The sequence below is a fragment of the Pleurodeles waltl genome, chromosome 8 (assembly GCF_031143425.1).
Source record: "Pleurodeles waltl isolate 20211129_DDA chromosome 8, aPleWal1.hap1.20221129, whole genome shotgun sequence".
Classification (NCBI taxonomy): domain Eukaryota; kingdom Metazoa; phylum Chordata; class Amphibia; order Caudata; family Salamandridae; genus Pleurodeles; species Pleurodeles waltl.
In genome coordinates, this window is record NC_090447.1 from 1,522,398,284 (window position 1) to 1,522,417,004 (window position 18,721).

The 18,721-nt window shown below is 45.5% G+C and overlaps 1 pseudogene; it reads left to right on the top strand.

The window, feature by feature from the left end:
- The first annotated feature begins 83 nt into the window (after window positions 1-83).
- Window positions 84-18,721, top strand: part of LOC138248886 (zinc finger protein 585A pseudogene) — a 100,399-nt pseudogene continuing 81,761 nt past the window's right edge.

Here is an 18,721-nt window from a genome sequence, read left to right on the forward strand (position 1 = left end):
GGTGACCAGAGGCGATTGTCGGACGGGACGCCACCTCCTTTAGTTGCGGAGCACGTAACTGCTGCGGAACGTGTGACGTCGAGTTCGCCTCTCAAAGTCCTTCCGGCGTGTCAGTGAGGAAGGGTAACGGAGACCCTCAAGAAGAACTAGAGCGCTAACCTCTCTCACGTGCCAGTGGACATAGCGCGGCCGCAGGCCCCGTCACAAATCTGGACCCTGGTAGGTCTGACGCCGCCTTTCATCCCTCTGGAAGTGATGACATATGCAGGGAGACATCAGTAGTCAACACCTAGACTGCTTTTTATGTTTCTAGAGTTTTTATTTATTTATTTATTTAATGCGTTTTTATATAGCGCGGACTATACCCGAGGGTGTCAGAGCGCTTCACAATAGGCAAAGTAGAGATACAAGAGGAGAAGAATTACAAGTGAGCCTGTTACAAAAACAAACGTTACATTACATGAGGCAAAAGTGAAAATTGTGCAAGTATCAAGAGCAAAAAAGTCCACGAGGTAGCAAACGATACGTTACGAAAGGAAAAAGTGACGTGTGCAGGTTACAAGAGCACATAAAGTACGAGTAAAGGTAAAAAAATTGCAATAAATGGTAGACACTCAAAACACTCAAACAATAGTTCCGTTACATGAGGCAGTGGTGGCCGTTGTGCATGTATCAAAAGTAAACAGGATATAAGAGGTAGCAAATGATACGTTGTAAAAGGAAGGGTGCCGTGTGCAAGATACAAAAGAGTACAAAATACAGGTAGAGGTATAAAACTGCACTAGATGGCAGACACTCAAAACACAAAAACACCCTGGGAAGGCACTTCTATAGGCGTGGAGAACAGAATTTCCTATAATGGAAGGACTTCCTTCAGGAAACAGAGAACTAGAATTAAATTTGGAAGTGTCTTTGAAGGAGGAGAGCTTTGAGGTCAGTTTTGAAGGCCTGGGAAGAGGTGGTGGTCCGAAGCTGAGGCGGAAGTGAGTTCCAGATTCTCACCGCGTTGCCTGAAAAGGATTGGGCCATCGATCTTTCCTTCTTGAAAATGAGAGGTTCAAGCAGTAACTTTTCTGCATTACGTGATGGTCTGGAGCCCCCAGAGAGTTTCAGTTTATTCACCAGGTAGCGAGGGGAGGAGGAGTGCAAGGCTTTGTGGGTGATACATGCAGTTTTGTAGATAGATCTTGCCTCTATGGGAAGCCAACGGAGGGTGGATAAAATGGGTGTGATGTGGTCGCTTCTTTTGGCCCCATATATGAAACGAGCTGCTGAATGGAGAATAGACTTCAGGGGGGAAAGGTGGGATTTGGGAAGGCCAGTAAGAAGAGAGTTGCAGTAGTCCAATCTGGAGAGAACCAGCGATTGGACCAGGGTTTTAAGGTCATGCTCCGGGAAGAAGCGACGAATCCCCCAAAGAAGGCGCAGTTGGTGTCGAGCAGACTTTGCAATGGAGTCGATGTGGGAGAGGAGATTGAGTTTTTTGTCGAGAGTGACACCAAGGGATTTTGCGCTCTCGACAATGATGGGCTTATTGTTCATTAGATTGATCTGATCCATCCATGTTTGCACTGGGAGATGAGAAAGTGAGGAGGAGAGGAGGAGGAATTCAGTTTTGGAGGGATTCAGGATCAGTTGATGAGTTACCATCCAGTTTTGAATGGAGTCGAGAGTAGAGCTAAGGAAGGAGAGATCGTGAGTGGAGGCCACCTTGAGGTAGATCTGAGTGTCATCCGCATATAGATGATAGTGGATCCCGGATTTACTCAGGAGATTTCCCAACGGTTCTAAATAGAGATTGAACAGTGTGGGTGCAAGTATGGAGCCTTGAGGAACACCTTGACTGACCGCTAAAGGAGCTGAAAGACTGTTCGCTATTTTGATCATTTGGGATCTATCAGAGAGGAAGGAGGCAAACCATTTTTAGCACAGTGCCCTCCATGCCCATTCTCTGAGTGTATATTTCTAAAATGTACCAAACAGCAAAGTAGGTGGTGGGATCAGGAAACGTGATGTGTTCATGTGTCAGTTCCACCTTTCATCTCTCCGAGTCCGGCATTATGAGTAGCATGCAGATAGGACATAATTAACCAAGAACAATGTCAAAGGCGTGCATGCCAAAGGAGACTTTCTAATGTCAGGAGGCATTATCTTAATTTCTGGATGAACAACTCCTTCCAAGGGCAGCAATGGGCAACACTATTACATCTGGAAACAAATACTTGTAAAGCTGCCTTTCCCAGCTTTTGAAAGCGCCTTAATACTTGGCTTTGTTTCAGTGTTTCTAGTGTTGTGCTTGAAAGGAGACCCATCTGCTGCCCGTAATTTCGCCCTGCTGTCCGTTGTCCGTGATGAAAGGCTTAACGGACGGCATTTGTCCGTAATTTTAGCCTTTCACCTAAAAGACAACCGAGGCAGGGCGAAGTTCTGGGCAGATGAGTTTCCCCAGCTGGGGTGGAAGGCAGGGGGTCTCCTGTGCTCTGAGGGAGGGGCAGACAGATAAGAAAGAGACCTTCTTGCCAGGGGGTCTCCTTCACTAAAGAAATGCAAATGTGGGCAACTGGTGAATCTGCAAATGCACAGGGGCATGAAAACCTGCATTGACTTGAGGAGTCACTTGAAGCTTTCTGATGACAAAGATATTTTCTTTTAGAGAGGTACTATAATGGTGTTCCAAGGTGCCCTGCAGGGTGTGTGGTTTTAATGGAGTGTTAAAAAAAAAAAATGTTAGTGCTAGGTATAAACTGTATAATATTCAAATCTGTATTTTAGAAGGACTTTTTTTTATTTAACCAAAATGTATGTGCATTTTGTAGCAGCCTATATTATGATGTAAAATTGTATTTATATAGCGCTTACTTCCCCTAACGAGGTGTCAAATTCATGTTTAAAATAAGGACTTACACATTCACAGTTCTTTCAGGGACCTCAGTAGCTCATAGTACTAACAAGCATCTGCAAAGCCAATATGTCTCGTCTAACCAAGAGTTATTGGCTTTGCCAATGCGTTTTAGCCATGTTATACACAAGAGTGGCTGCTGTTCAGCATGGCTAAAGTTAGTGGCATAGTGGAGTGGAGTAGAGTGGCATAGGAGCAGTGGCGTAGGGCCCAGTGGTGCAGAGTACAGTGCAGTGGGTACAGTGCAGTTGTCCAGAGTGCATTGGTGTAGAGTACAGTGGTTTAGAGTGCAGTGGCATGGAGTGGCGTTGGGCAGAGTAGAGTGGCAGAGATTGCAGTAGTGTAGAGTGGTGCAGTAGCACGGAGTGCAGAGTAGGCTCACATGGCATTGAGTGCAGTGGCATAGAGGAATGTATGTCGCAACAACGCATGCTGGAACCACTCATGCCTAAACAACACGGTCGGAACAATGACTTGGTTGTTACCACTAATGCCTTTACCACAAATGCCTTAACAACGATTTTTCGTGGTAAAGGCATTAGTGAACGGCATGCATGGTTCCTGCATGCGAACCCCCCACCCCACCCTAAACATTACCCCAAACCCCCACCCCTGAAACCACCTCTGCCCCCAACCCCACCCCTTAAACCTAAAACCACCCCAACCCCACCCTAAACCTAAAAACACCCCAACCCGCCCCTAAAATTACTGCAACCCGCCCCGAAAACCACCCCAACCCAAAAAGGAAAAATACTCCAGACCCCCACCCGTAAAACTAAAAATACCAGCCCCTAAAACTAAAAATATCCGACCTCTCCTCTCCCGCCCCTAAACCACCCCAACCCCCCACTCCTAAAACAGCTCCAGCCCCACCCCACTTACCTGATCACGTCGTCCTCCTCAACCGACTACCTTCTTCTGTGCCTTAACCACGCATGTGCGTGGTTAAGCACGTGCGTGGTTAAGGCACTGAACAAGGAAGTCGTGGTTAACGAAAGCGTTGTTCCACTTTCGTTGTCCACGACTTAGTTGTTCATGAGTAGTGGTTAAGGCTGCTTCTCGGCATAGAGTGTAGAAGTGTAGAATGGTGCAGTGCAGAGTAGAGTATAGTGGCGTAGAGTGCATTGGCATAGAGTGCAGTTGCATGGAGGGGCGTTGGGCAGAGTAGAGTGGCATAGAGTGCAGTGGAGTAAAATGGCATACAATAGAGTGCAGTAGTGTAGAGTGGTGCAGTGGCATAGAGTGCGGAGTAGACTCGCGTGGCAGAGAGTGGTGTGGAGTGGTGCAGAGTAGAGTATAGTGCTGTAAAGTGCAGTTGCAGAGAGTGGAGGGATGCACAGTGCAGTGGCATAGAGTGCAGTGGCACAGAATGCAGTGACGTGATTGTTTCACAGTAGCGTGCCGTGGCATAGAGTGCAGAGTAGATTAGAGTGATGTACTTTTTTAGGTTGAAAGTCCAAGGGCGGGCAGTTGGGGTGAGCCAGATGATTTTGTTCAGTTTGTTTAAACTAACATAAGGTTAGTTACCTCAATGTTTCCCAAATTGTTTGCCAGGGGTTTTAAAATGTACAGAAACATAATCAAAAGTTTGCTGTTACTTTCTCTTCAAGAAAGATTGGGTAGATTTGGGAAGGGGCGATGGCCTTGACACAGGGCATTAATTTACTACTAAACAAGGACGTACTGTGAGACCTGAATGTAACATACCAGGAGGCAATCACAAAAAGACCACAGTGAATAAATAGTGCTGTGTTAAAAAAGAGTAAATAATTGCACTGACAACATAGTGAGGCATGGCCTCTCTTGGGTGTGTCTGTAAAACCGATGCTTGATTCTGAATTTTGACCCTTTGTCCTGAATTTTGACCCTTTGTCCTGAATTTTTTACAGTCCTGTCCAGAATTTGCCTCAAAGCCAGGTGGTCACCCTACCTCCCCCAGACTGTCCTTGTTAAGTTGAATGATCTCTGAGTGTGTCTTTAACCCCCTCTCCCCTCCATCAGCTTGAACCCAGACCCCTTTACAGTTCAGTGGATCTCCTAGAAAACTGTGTTAATCGCATCTGGCATATGTACAGCTCAGTTGATCTTCTTGATAATGTTGTTGGGCGTATCTTGTAGAAAAAAAGAGTAACAAGTGTAGTCTCCAAGCTAATCTTTTGGGTTCTTGCGAACCAAACTCATTACCCTTTTTCTACTTTTCACGTGGAGGTGTAGTGAGCCCTACCCTTCTATGAGTGTTTCACTTCCTCCATGACAAATGAGTAAAATAACTACATAGATGATGTGTTACTGGGGGGCTTGGAGTGTGTCAGGCCTCAAACTTTCTACAGATATCTGGTATATGCTGTTTTAGTTCCTTGTAAAGCATGCTACTATCTGTTGGTGAACTTGCTCTGTACTAAAACACTGCAAATAAAAAGAAATACCAATTAACAAATTTCGACTCTGGTGTGCCGGGGCATTCCTTTTGATGCATTGGCCATTTCTGGTATAACAGTCTTAAATACCAATGACTCCATATCTTTTGAATGTCTCAAATAGTGACATAAATTAAACTATTTCCCCCTGTACAACTGATCTTAACGTTCTCTGGAGTCATATTTGTGATCTAAAACAAGCCTCTGAAAAATGGTCTACATTTGCAGCGGCACTGATTGATAGCTGGGGTCACTGGCAGCCTCTGGCCTGCTGTATATGTCATGCTTTCTCCAATGGCAACTCCCGATGATAAAAACAATCGATTAGAGCGCATATTATTGGTTGAGTATTACCACCAGTGTTGCTTCTTGGTTGGTGATTATCCACCCACTCGCTTGTAGGTGAATAATATTTCATGATATTTGATTGAACACATCTATAGTTGAGTGGATATAACCTTGGGGCTTTCTTTATATGAGACCATGGCAAGCCAGGTTTGCATGAGATATCAGGACCAGATGTGGAACCATTAGATGTCTACTGTCATCCTGGGTATGAGCTATTTCAAATAGCTTAATTATTTAAGTTCAGTTATGGAGGCCAGTGCATTAAAGGTATTTATTCACAGTAAAGTTCTCAGTCAATACCTGCATTCATTATTTCATTATTACTTCAAGATCAAAAGATTAATGAGACACCAAAGGCACATGCTCAGCCATTTAAATACACATACAATGTCCTCAGTATTCATGTCATTTGATTTTAATGTGAACGGTAAAATAATGAACTTGAAGTCTCATTTAGAAATTGGAGGACAGGGTACTCTGCCACAAATGCCTGCCAAACTGACTGTCTGTTCACTCTACTTAAAGTTGTGGGGACCATAATAATTTCACTGTTGGTGCCCCTGCTGGTGGTTAATTACACCAGTGGGCTTGGGGCAGTTGGTTTATATACTTCAAAAAGTCTGCTCTATTTAGAGCTGATAGTCTGGTGTGCAATTTTCCCTCTTTAGGATCGCCAGGAAAAGTCTGGCAGATCCAAAGTGAAAGTCAAATGGCCTAGTTTATGTTCTCCTCCCCCCCACCCACCCATCCCCTTGGGGAACTTGCCTGGATCTACAGATCCCTGCTCATTATTTATTAATTTAGAATTGTTAATAGACTTTTTCATAATTTTACTTAGGAAACCGTGTTATTTTGAGGGATTTTCTTTTATTTGCAGGACTTCCCTCCCACCAACTTCCTTCTGATAGATTAGCATAAATTGCTATACAAATATGTCTGAGTCGCTATGCAGAGTTCAGTACTTGTTAGGTAACGGCAACCACTTACTGATTGTCACCAAGAGGGAAACTGAAAGGTTCCCCGACTGGGGTTGGTTTATTGAAGTGAATGGAGAGCTTTCACACGGGCTGTATTTTTGATTTGCAGCTCCCAGAATGCAGGATTAAATAATTCACATGCAGGAACCCTGGTATCACGAAGGAAATTGAAAAGTTCTCCGAAAATGTATGGCTTATTGATGTGAATGGAGAATTGCTGCACTGACTGTTCTTGAGAGATTTCCATGTCCTTGGATGAAGAACTAATCAGACTGCAGAGATTGCGTTAAATACCTCACCCCTCGTTTAATTTCAGCAGGTCAAGACTGCCAGAGTTTAACACGGGAAAAGTATGCACCAAAATCTGCATGTTATTCCCTCAAGCTCGGAATTGGAGCTGTTTCTCACACCAGAGAAGTAATTTACCCAGGGCATTGTTATTTACTAGCTGTGATAATTAACCGCTACTACTCTCACAAACTCAGAACCAGGGTGTTAGTATCTAAGATTAGGAAAGTTTAAACAGTGTTTAGATTGACTAAATCATGAAAAATCAGAGATAACATTTTCACCAAACTGTATTGAAAAGCAGCTTAATTTTGTCTTACCAACATGGATCCCTGCAGGATAACCAATATTTTCAGAACACTGCACACAGAAACAAGCCCTTTAAAGAGAGGGTCATGTCTCCGATTGCAGAGGCAACCACTCTTAGCGACAGGATCTCCTGAGATTAACTGATGTTTTCCACGCTTGCTCGTGCACAATGCACTAGAAACGTTTGTCTTTTTTCCATGTGAATTACAGTGAAATGGGTGACCCTGTCCAAATACCAGGTGAAACCTGGCTTGTGGGTCTTAGAGCTCCCCGGCCCATGTAATAACTTCATGCTGCTGATGTGATGCAGTTCTACGTTCGCGGTGTGCCAATTTGTAATGTGTGAGGGAGGTAAATAACTGCCCCTGAATGCCTCGTGCAGGCCTTTTAAAGCAAATTTAAGTTTTTCACCACAAACATTTTCAAAACACTGAGCCAAATGGTGAATTTATTAGCACACATTCTTCATAATTTGCCTCAGACCCAGAGATTCTGAATAGGTTATTACATATTTCAATATTTTCATGTTGTTCCAGGAAACTTACCCAAACCAGGGATTTTCAGGTGGTTCATCCTTCCAAAGAAATCTTTGAAAAAACTGTGGCACACTAGTCCTTTTCTCCACAATTTCTGCTACACTGGCTGCACAGCCTACATCAGTGTGTGGTGTACGTCATGGGCATGGTTTACTTCATACTTCCATGAAAGTAGAGCGGCAAATACTTTCACGTATGTGCACAAAATATTAACCAAACCTGCATTACTAAGGATACTACTCAGATATAAAAACAGACTGCAGTCTGTGACAGGCTAGGGCATGAAGGTTCCCAAACCCATTAGCGCTGACAGGCTGTACTAAGGCCAGTACAGCACTATACCGTTCACATAACTTAGCACAACAACTGAACCCCCTGTCTGTTTACACAGTTACAGTATTAAATACAAATGAGCGACATCACTGGAAATAATAAGCAATGAGGTGTACAAGTATCCAGAAATTAGAGCAATATGGGTGCAGTGTCAAAATATCTTAGTTCAGTTTTACTGTTATTGTGCATGTTTCAATCGAGTTGTAGCACAAATCCTCTCCTCGCACCTAATTTAATTACATAAAATAACAGCAAAACAGAAGATCAGAAACCCAGTTTTCAGTGGAAAGAAGCTGATAATGTTCAGGAGGTGGTCTGGGTACTAAGTGCTAGATATAGATGCTCCGTAACTGGTAGCTTTCTGCATCATTCTTCTGCACCATGATTTAGATGCAAGGATTCTGGTGATATAATTAACCAGAAGAAAGGTCATAAAAGATATTTATCTTGCAGAACTCGTAGCAGTTCTTTTCCGGTGTAATAAATAAGTGTCAAAATACCCAAATAATTTAACTTTCAGTCAAATGTTTCCGTCTTGGCCCTGACTAGAAGCTGAGGCAAATAATAATAAACTAACTTAAGTCATAATAGAACCATTTTCTACCTCTTGCCCACTTTATTTTCCATGCTGATTAAATAGATAAACTTTCTTTTCAGGATTAGTTTTTCTTCGAGTATGGAGCTGACATTTAGGCGCTGGATGCTGGACCCTCACTAGATACGGTGATTTGGAGGTTCCAAGGTAAGGGTGACCATCTCCAGTTGCCATCATGTATCCGCACTACAGTAAAGTGCAAAAAAATAGTGGTGGTGGTGACCATCATAAACTTCAGACGAAAAAGCCAAGGCTCCAAAATCTCCCAGATGAAACGAAGCTGAACATTATTGGCTCGAGAAACCGGCACTGCAGTCAAAGCAAGACTGAGTACCACAAGACTAGAGCGAGCACAAGCAGCAAACTATAACCGCATTGCGAAGCAAGGCTCTTCTCTATGGGCCTTTATTTTATCCCTTTCCTATAGAACGAGGCACTTGGCAGGGATGTCCTTTCTCTCCACTTCTCTTCACTCTTGCCATTGAACTCTTGGCAGAGTGGTTAGAAGTGGTGCTCAGTCCTGCTGGCCTGATTTGTTCGAAAATAAAATATCCCTCTATGCATACGACAACATACTTTTCCTACAACAACCAGAGGGCTTGCTATGGAGACTGTGACAGATGTTGCAGGCTTACAGAGATGCCTCTGGACTGATGGTTAACTGGCTCACTGTAGGCACTTCCTAGCAGGAGATGGCCATATATGTGTTGAGGGCTTTCTGCACGTGCTCAGTACATGGTTCAGCTCCCCTTAATGATGCTTCTGGGATATTAGAGGAATTGAAGAGAAGTCAATGAGTCACTCAGTCAAATAAGCTTTATTCGGCTTATCAACAGCCATAAAAGCACACATCTAAAATCAGTACACAAACAATGGACTTCCCACATAAAAAAGATTGGAAAACAAATCATAAAAAACGTAAGCAACAAGAATATATGTGAAACAGCCAGAAATCAATGTGCATAATACATTACAAAGTCCTGTAAATATTTCTGATCCCCAATGCACAGTGAACAAAATTTGTCACAGCAACACAGATTCATATTGGCCAATTTTCGTAGGAAGGCAAAAGCTTCCTAATGGGATCTAATCTTAGACAAACTTAAAATTGGGGTCTGAAAACGTTTCTGTGAATAAGAGTATAAATGGCAAACAAGAGTTCAATGCACTTTTTTGGGAAACATTGTCACATGCGCAACTTGGCAGTGGTAAGCTCCAATCAGCTTCCCTGGGAAATGCCAGTAATAAATGTAATAATATATTTTAAAAAAAATTGTGAGAAAATACCTCAAGTGCACATTAAGAATCAATAACAGATAAAAACAACAGTCCAGTAGCATTTTGATTAGGTTATAATTAGCACTAGAGCAAAGTTTATCAAAATTCTCCTGGTGAAGTCTACCCTGCTTTTCTTTAAACATCTCTTTAACCTGAAACACAGCCTTTCCATTTATATTCTCCTGTTTAAAATATAGCCCCGGAAGGCCCAAATCTAAAAAAAAAAAAAAGCCATTTTAATATAATTAATCCAAGAGATAGTCAGGTCATTATCCAGGGAAAGACAAATAATCTAGCATTTCCCTTGATAGGTGCTCTTGTGTTTTCCCAGATTCTGGGCCAAAGTAACAAGGTTTCAGATTAATCTTATCCACCATCGGGATCAAACCCACTTCGGATTGGTACATAAAGGATGGAGTGGATTAAGGGACAGACTTTGCTAAAATGTATTCTCAACTTTTTACAATGACCCTGCACCCTTGTATTCCCTATACACCTACTCCATAAGTCGCTACAGAAATGCGCTTACTTTAATAAATATTGATCATTTCCTGTACCAGCTTCTGTCCCAACCGACAAAGGTGAAAACTGACTCCACAGCTCTTTGGCATGGAGACACCCTGTTAGTATAAAGACTGCACCAATTTGGGTTCTGATCCAGGGAAAAGCCAAGTTAGGTAAAAGTCTTAACCCTGCAAATTTCCATCCCACCCAAGTAAAACACTCCTGTTTTCACATTATTAGGGCCAGTACTCATTATGAATGATTTGCTAAGGTTAGTTTTGAGGCCTAACCCCCTTGTAAAGCTATAATAAACATCTAGGAGTTGCAGGCCATTTGCAGGTTTTGAAATTAGAACCACATCATCTGCGTACAGTAAAACCGGCGGAACACTAGACTTCATTTTTGGCAGATCTTTCCCTCCTTTACGTAAATGGGATTCCAAATCATTACTATAAAGAAGGAACAGTAGAGGGGCCATCACACAACCTTGTTTGACCCCCAGCATAGTTTTAGTTATAGTGAAAAGATCACCCTTTCTAACATATTTGACCCTGACTCTACAAATCCAATGCATCCTTTGAAGTAATCCAATTTTAGCCTGGTCGATTCCCATCCTAGCCATAATGTCCCAGAGCTTCACACTATTAACCATGTCAGAGAGGTCCATAAACACAAGGTGAATGGAACCCGTCCTGGCCTTGACATATTTACCAATAATCAACTGGAAATTCATGCACTGTTCAACGGTGCCAACCCTGGGATTAAACCCATACTGCACTCTGAACAGGACCTGATTTTCCTCCAACCATACCTCAAGTTACCTGGAGTATTCCTACTATGTACTTTGAGAGAGCTATCAAGAAGGGAAATTGGGCAATAACACGACACGAAATGTCTATACCCTTTTTTTTAGAAAGGGGGACAACTACAGCTTCCGTCCAGGAAGGTCTGCGATCCCCTTTTATAGAAGATTTAAAAGCTTTAGTTAAAATCAGAGCCCAAAGTGCAATATTATTTTTTAAAAGATCTAATGGGACTCCTACCGGTCCCAGAGGCTATCTGGCAGGACTCTGATTAATGGCAGCAATTACTTCCTTAGTTTCAATAGCTTCACTATACATCTACTTCCAAGCTTACTATATTCGATCCCCTGTTTCCTGGATTAAAAATGCTACTTAAATGGCCTAACTAGCTTTAGTGGCCTAGGATAGTTTCTCATACACAGACAAGAAGGGCTGGTTGACGATCTTCCAAAACACTGTGGAGCTCCTCAATACAGCAGCCTTTTCCAACTCCTCCCATGCTACCACCTTAGCGGAGTTCCCCTGTCCTCCAGGATAGCTTGTAGTGTCCTCCCGACCCTGGGTACCCACCAATAAGTACACCACACACGGAGCTTGGTATTAATCGTCTTTATTTGTGTGCATGTAACGGTAAACTCCGCATTCTAAACCTGCATTCACTTCCTGCACTCAAACACTTAAGTCACAGCTCTTCGGAGTCCATCAGGACCCAAAACGGTTCAGTCTTTGCTAACTCACGCAACACTACATTTACCCCTTTGTTAAGTAAAAAATAGATCTTTTAAACAAATATATACAATTATAACTTCAATTAATCTTCGTAGAGGGATAACCACATGTCCTGATTGTGTGTTTTGAAACTGGGAAAAGACAGGAGAATTGTCTGTGACCTACACTGGCGATGTAGGGACAACAGCAGTCAGGGAGTTCTCAATAGTCTTCTCAGAACCAGTCTATGTAGTGACATCAGGGACTGACAAGCCAGATGTCGGAAAAGCGAGGAATCTTGCGTAGTGGACTTTCCAGGACATTGGGTAGTCACCATGTGTCCTTTACCAGTCACAGCTTGGAATGGCTTAGCATCAAAAGAAACATCAGATTTGTATTTTCTTGTCTGACAGACAAGCACTCTACCTCCTCTAGTAAAAGTAATGTCCTTAGCACGTCTATGCTTGTCTGCCTATGCTTTAGTTTTCTGTTTACAATCCAGGTCCTTCTTACGAGCTCCATCCTCATTAGTAGATCTTTTGTTGGTCCACTGAGATAACTTAGTCGTCATGGCTCTCCCAAACATTAATGTTAAGGTTGCTTCTTAAAACTACTTGTCCAGTAAAACAAAATCTACTTGTCCCTTTGGTGCCATGTAGTGTGGTGACAAATTATAGCAGCAATCTCATTATGTAAGAACTCTGGTAATAGCTGTAGAAGGCTGGCCCAGTGTGTGGTGGGCACCTATGTCGCTACACCTTATACTGGGTCCAGCCAACCCTTATTAGATAGTGTTACAGTGTCTAGGTAGCCAGGGCTCTCTAGTGGTAGCTGTGGTGAGCAGCCACGACTTATCTAGGAGGAGTGTGAAGCACTTGCAATACCACAGTAGTCACCCAGTAACGTATCACACAAGAAAGGAACCACACAGTGTTGCAAAAATAAAGGTACTTTATTACAGGAACGCCATACTAGATTACTGTAGGCAAATCCCCTTCTGGAGATAACTGCACACAAAATATGCACAGGTAAGTATTAGGAAATAGCACAAAATAGCAGGGGCCCTATAAGGGGGCCAAACCATCTACTAAAAAAGTGGAATGGGAGAATGGGTCCCCCACAAGAGGATATGGAGTAGTTAGCCAAGGGCTGGGAAAGAGTGGAACTCTAAGCGATGAGTATCTAGAAGACCCCAAGGGACAAGGAGAGGAGCGGTAAGTTACTTGATTGTCCCATAGGCTACAGGGGGACTCGTAAATCGAATATTGCAATAGCAGTGTGTAAGGAAATGCCTCCTTGGCATGGTTACCCCTTGACTTTTTGCCTTTGCTGATGCCAAGTTATGATTTGAAAGTTAGTAGCCATTGACTGCTAACCAGGCCCCAGCACCAGTGTTCTTTCTCTAACCTGTACCTTTGTTTCCACAATTGGCACACCCTGGTATCCAGGTAAGCCCCTTGTAACTGGTACCTCTGGTACCAAGGGCCCTGATGCCAGGGAAGGTCTCTAAGGGCTGCAGCATGTCTTATGCCACCCTGGGGACCCCTCACTCAGCACAGACACACTGCTTGCCAGCTTGTGTGTGCTAGTGGGGATAAAACAACTAAGTCGACATGGCACTCCCCTCAGGGTGCCATGCCAACCTCACACTGCCTATAGGTATAGATAAGTCACCCCTCTAGCAGGCCTTACAGCCCTAAGGCAGGGTGCACTATACCATAGGTGAGGGCATAAGTGCATGAGCACTATGCCCCTACAGTGTCTAAGCAAAACCTTAGACATTGTAAGTGCAGGGTAGCCATAAGTGTATATTGTCTGGGAGTCTGTCATGCACGAACTCCACAGCACCATAATGGCTACACTGAAACTGTGAAGTTTGGTATCAAACTTCTCAGCACAATAAATGCACACTGATGCCAGTGTACATTTTATTGTAACATACACCCCAGAGGGCACCTTAGAGGTGCCCCCTGAAACCTTAACCGACTATCCGTGTAGGCTGACTAGTTTTAGCAGCCTGCCACACACCAGACATGTTGCTGGCCACCTGGGGAGAGTGCCTTTGTCACTCTGTGGCTAGTAACAAAGCCTGTACTGGGTGGAGACGCTTCTCACCTCCCCCTACAGGAACTGTAACACCTGGCTGTGAGCCTCAAAGGCTCACCCCCTTTGTTACAGCACCCCAGGGCACTCCAGCTAGTGGAGTTGCCCGCCCCCTCCGACCACGGCCCCACTTTTGGCGGCAAGGCCAGAGGAGATAATGAGAAAAACAAGGAGGGGTCACTGGCCAGTCAGGACAGCCCCTAAGGTGTCCTGACCTGAGGAGACTCTGACTTTTAGAAATCCTCCATCTTGCAGATGGAGGATTCCCCCAATAGGGATAGGAATGTGCCCCCCTCCCCTCAGGGAGGAGGCACAAAGAGGGTGTAGCCACCCTCAGGGTTAGTAGCCATTGACTACTAACCCCCAGACTTAAACACACCCCTAAATTCAGTATTTAGGGGCTCCCCAGAACCTAGGAACTCAGATTCCTGCAACCTAAGAAGAAGAGGACTGCTGAACTGAAAAACCTGTAGAGAAGACGGAGACACCAACTGCTTTGGCCCCAGCTCTACCGGCCTGTCTCCCCACTTCTAAAGACACTGCTCCAGCGACGCATTCCCAATGTCCAGCAACCTCTGAAGTCTCAGAGGACTACCCTGCATCTAGAAGGACCAAGAACTCCCGAGGACCGCGGCTCTGTTCCCCAAAGACTGCAACTTTGCAACAAGGAAGCAACTTTGAAATAACACACGTTTCCCGTCGGAAGCATGAGACTTTGCACTCTGCACCCGACACCCCCGGCTCAACTTGTGGAGAACAAACACCACAGGGAGGACTCCCCGGCAACTACGAGACCGTGAGTAGCCAGAGTTGAACCCTCTGAGCCCCCACAGCGACGCCTGCAGAGGGAATCCTGAGGCTCCCCCTGACCGCGACTGCCTGCTTCAAGGACCCGACGCCTGGTAAAGACTCTGCACCCGCAGCCCCCAGGACCTGAAGGATCCGACCTCCAGTGCAAGAGCGACCCCCAGGTGGCCCTCTCCCTTGCCCAGGTGGTGGCTACCCGAGGAGCCCCCCCCCCGCCTGCCTGCATCGCTGAAGAGACCACTTGGTCTCCCATTGATTTCTATTGCGAACCCAACGCTTGTTTGCACAGTGCACCCGGCCGCCCCCGTACTGCTGAGGGTGTACTTTCTGTGCTGACTTGTGTCCCCCCCCCGGTGCCCTACAAAACCCCCCTGGTCTGCCCTCCGAAGACGCGGGTACTTACCTGCTGGCAGACTGGAACCGGGGCACCCCCTTCTCCATTGAAGCCTATGCGTTTTGGGCACCACTTTGACCTCTGCACCTGACCGGCCCTGAGCTGCTGGTGTGGTAACTTTGGGGTTGCTCTGAACCCACAACGGTGGGCTACCTTGGACCCAAACTTGAACCCCGTAGGTGGTTTACTTACCTGCAAAAACTAACAAACACTTACCTCCCCCAGGAACTGTTGAAAATTGCAGTGTCTAGTTTTAAAATAGCTATATGTCATTTATGAGAAAACTGTATATGCTATTTTGCTAATTCAAAGTTCCTAAAGTTCCTAGGTGAAGTACCTTTCATTTAAAGCATTACTTGTAAATCTTGAACCTGTGGTTCTTAAAATAAACTAAGAAAATATATTTTTCTATACAAAAACCTATTGGCCTGTAATTGTCTTTGAGTGTGTGTTCCTCATTTATTGCCTGTGTGTGTACAACAAATGCTTAACACTACCCTCTGATAAGCCTACTGCTCGACCACATTACCACAAAATAGAGCATTGGAATGATCTCTTTTTGCCACTATCTTACCTCTAAGGGGAACCCTTGGACTCTGTGCATACTATTCCTTACTTTGAAATAGTGCATACAGAGCCAACTTCCTACACAGGACAAGACCGGTGGAACCAAACGGTAGATTCTGGATGAAGAGGTTCTGCAAAAGAAGGAGGCAAAGTCCAGTCCACGCAAGAGTGTCCAGGTAGGGCAGAAGGCAATGCCCACCCGTCTGGGTGAAGATTCGGGTCAACGGTGGTGGATGAAGTCCAGCTGTGAAGTCCAAGAGCTGCAGAGGAGTCCCTGAAGTCACCTAGGAGCTGTCCCTCAAAAGTCGCCGGATTGCAGGTGGGTCAGTGGTCAGGAGGACCACCAACAAGCACAATCAAATGCAACTGGAGCTGTTGGAGATTGCAAAACTGAAGAGGAACAGCAAGGTTCTGGGGACTCCACCCTTGGAGGAGTGTCCGGGCTGACCCTCAGAAGACACGAAAGCCAGCAGAAGCACTTGGAGCCCCCACGAGCAACCCACTGGCAGCGGGCACAATATGTCGCATTGAGGCCCGGACAGCACACCTGGAGAGGAGTCCCACGTTGCTGGATCAGAAGAAAGGAGACTGTCCTTGCAGAGGTAGAGTGCTGGGGGCCAGGGCTACTTGGAGCCCAAAGATCCCTCGGAACAGGAGTCAACAAACATTGGTTGCTGCAACAGTCACAGTGCACAAAGGTTCTATCTTGGAGATAAAAAGGCAGGGACTCCTCATCTCCTGAGTAAGACAGAAAGCAGAGAGGACTCAGGAGTCCTCTCAGAACCACCACCTGTGCTGGAGAATCTTTGCAGGTCCAGAGGATAGCAGATCCCAGCAGCCGGATGTCGTTGCCTTAGGTGCCTGCAGATGCAGGGGAGTGACTCCTTCACTCCAAGAGAGATTCCTTCTTGCTTCTTCGGTGTAGCTGAAGTCTTGCCACCCCAGAGAATGCACAGTCGTGGAAATGTTGCAAGTTGCTGACAGGAGTCGCATAAACAATGTTGCAAGGAGAGGTTGTCTCGGTGTTGCAGTCTTTTTCGGTTCCTGTGAAGTCCAGCAGCAGTTCTGGTGGCTAGGAGCAGAAGAGGGCGTTGCAGAGGAGTCCTGGTGGAGTCTTGCATGCCAAATCTGGGGACCCACCCGCAAGAGAGTACCTAAATAGCCCCAAAAGGGACTTGGTCACTTTGCAAGGTGACCACCTATCAGAGGGGGTCACTGAGGTCATCTGCCTAACCTGACCAGTCCGATGCTCCTAAGGGCCTCTGCCCATCTTGTTTTCAAAATGGCAGAATGAAGTGGCCACCTGGAGGAGCTCTGGGCACCACCCCTTTGTTCTGCCTTTCCCTGCTTGAGCTGATCAAGCAGCAGGAAGGCAGAATCCTGTCTAAAGGGCTGCAGCAGCTTGGGCTGCTCGCAGACCCTGAAAGACTGGTAGGAACTATACGGGGGTCCTCTAAGGAGCCCCCAGAGTGCATGGAATCTGGCGTCAGTATTTGGGTCTGATTCTGATATGTTTGATACCAAACACGCCTAGGTTCAGAGTTACTATTATGTAGCTGGACCATAGGTAGTGACCTATGGCCAGTACATAGCTAAAATGACCCCCCCCCCCTCACAAAGTCCAGGGAATTGGAACTGGAGTTCATAGGGGCATCTCTGCTCCTGCAGGGGTGCCCACACACACAAGAACCTGCATACTGCCTTTAGGACTGGAAGGGCCTACCATAGGGGTGACTTACAGTGATGTGGTGTAGTGACCAGCAGTGAAAGGGTGCATGCACCTTTTCACGCAGGCTGCAAATAGCAGGCCTGCAGACACAGTTTGCATGGGCTTCCATGGGTGGCATAATACGTACTGCAGCCCATTGGGGACTCCTGGTTTACCAATGCCCTGGGTGCCTAGGGACCATATACTAGGACTTACAGGGGTACACCAGTGAGCACAATCACTGGTGTCCTGGTTAACAAGATCCCAGTGATAACAGTTTAAGCACACTGACAACAGGCAAAAAGTGGGAGTAACCATGCCAGAAAGAGGGACTTTCCTACAATAGCCTCTCTAATTATACCAGGACTACTACTATAGTAGGGCTTAATTTCTGATGGATACAACTACCTGTGTATTCCTCACATATTGAATACTCCCATTGCGCCAGCATTCAACGGAAATCTTCTTCCTAGTTTCTGCACGTCGATGAGGATGTCACAATTGCCCACGTGACGCCGTCTGACGTCATACAGGCAATAAGAGGTCCTCGTCGACGTCAGTTCCCTTTTTTCTGTGCCATTCGAAACGGTTATCTTCGAGGGAGCTACTGTTGCTGCTCGACGTAGTTACAGTGTTTTTTGGCTATTTTTTGCTTTGAGACATTACAATGTCGCAAAGAAAGTCAGTATTCAAGCCCTGCCGAGAGTGTGGAGGCAAAATGTCGGTTATGGACCCACATTCTGACTGTTTGTGGTCTCTTAGTTCCGACCACGACGTTGACAAGTGCAATTCTTGTCAACGTATGAATCCAAAGGCCTTGAAAGAACGTGAGGCCAAACTTTTTCTTGCGAAGTCAAAGAAGGAGGAGAAAAGACATCACCGAAAGTCGTCTTCACTGAAGTCGCATCGGCGTCATCGGGACTCCCGGCGTCGTCGAATCTCGACGCCGGTTGAGTAAGGAGAGGATAGGATCGAGGTCACTTTCGACTCGACATCGAAAGACTTGGGAAGTTAGTCCCACCGTCTCTCCCCAGCCGCCGACGCCGTTACCATCTCCGACTTCCCCGACTTCACCGATGTCACCGGTTAATCCTCCTTCGGTGTTCGAGGTTCCACAGCCTCAGGTGTTTTCTCCGTCCATGCAGAC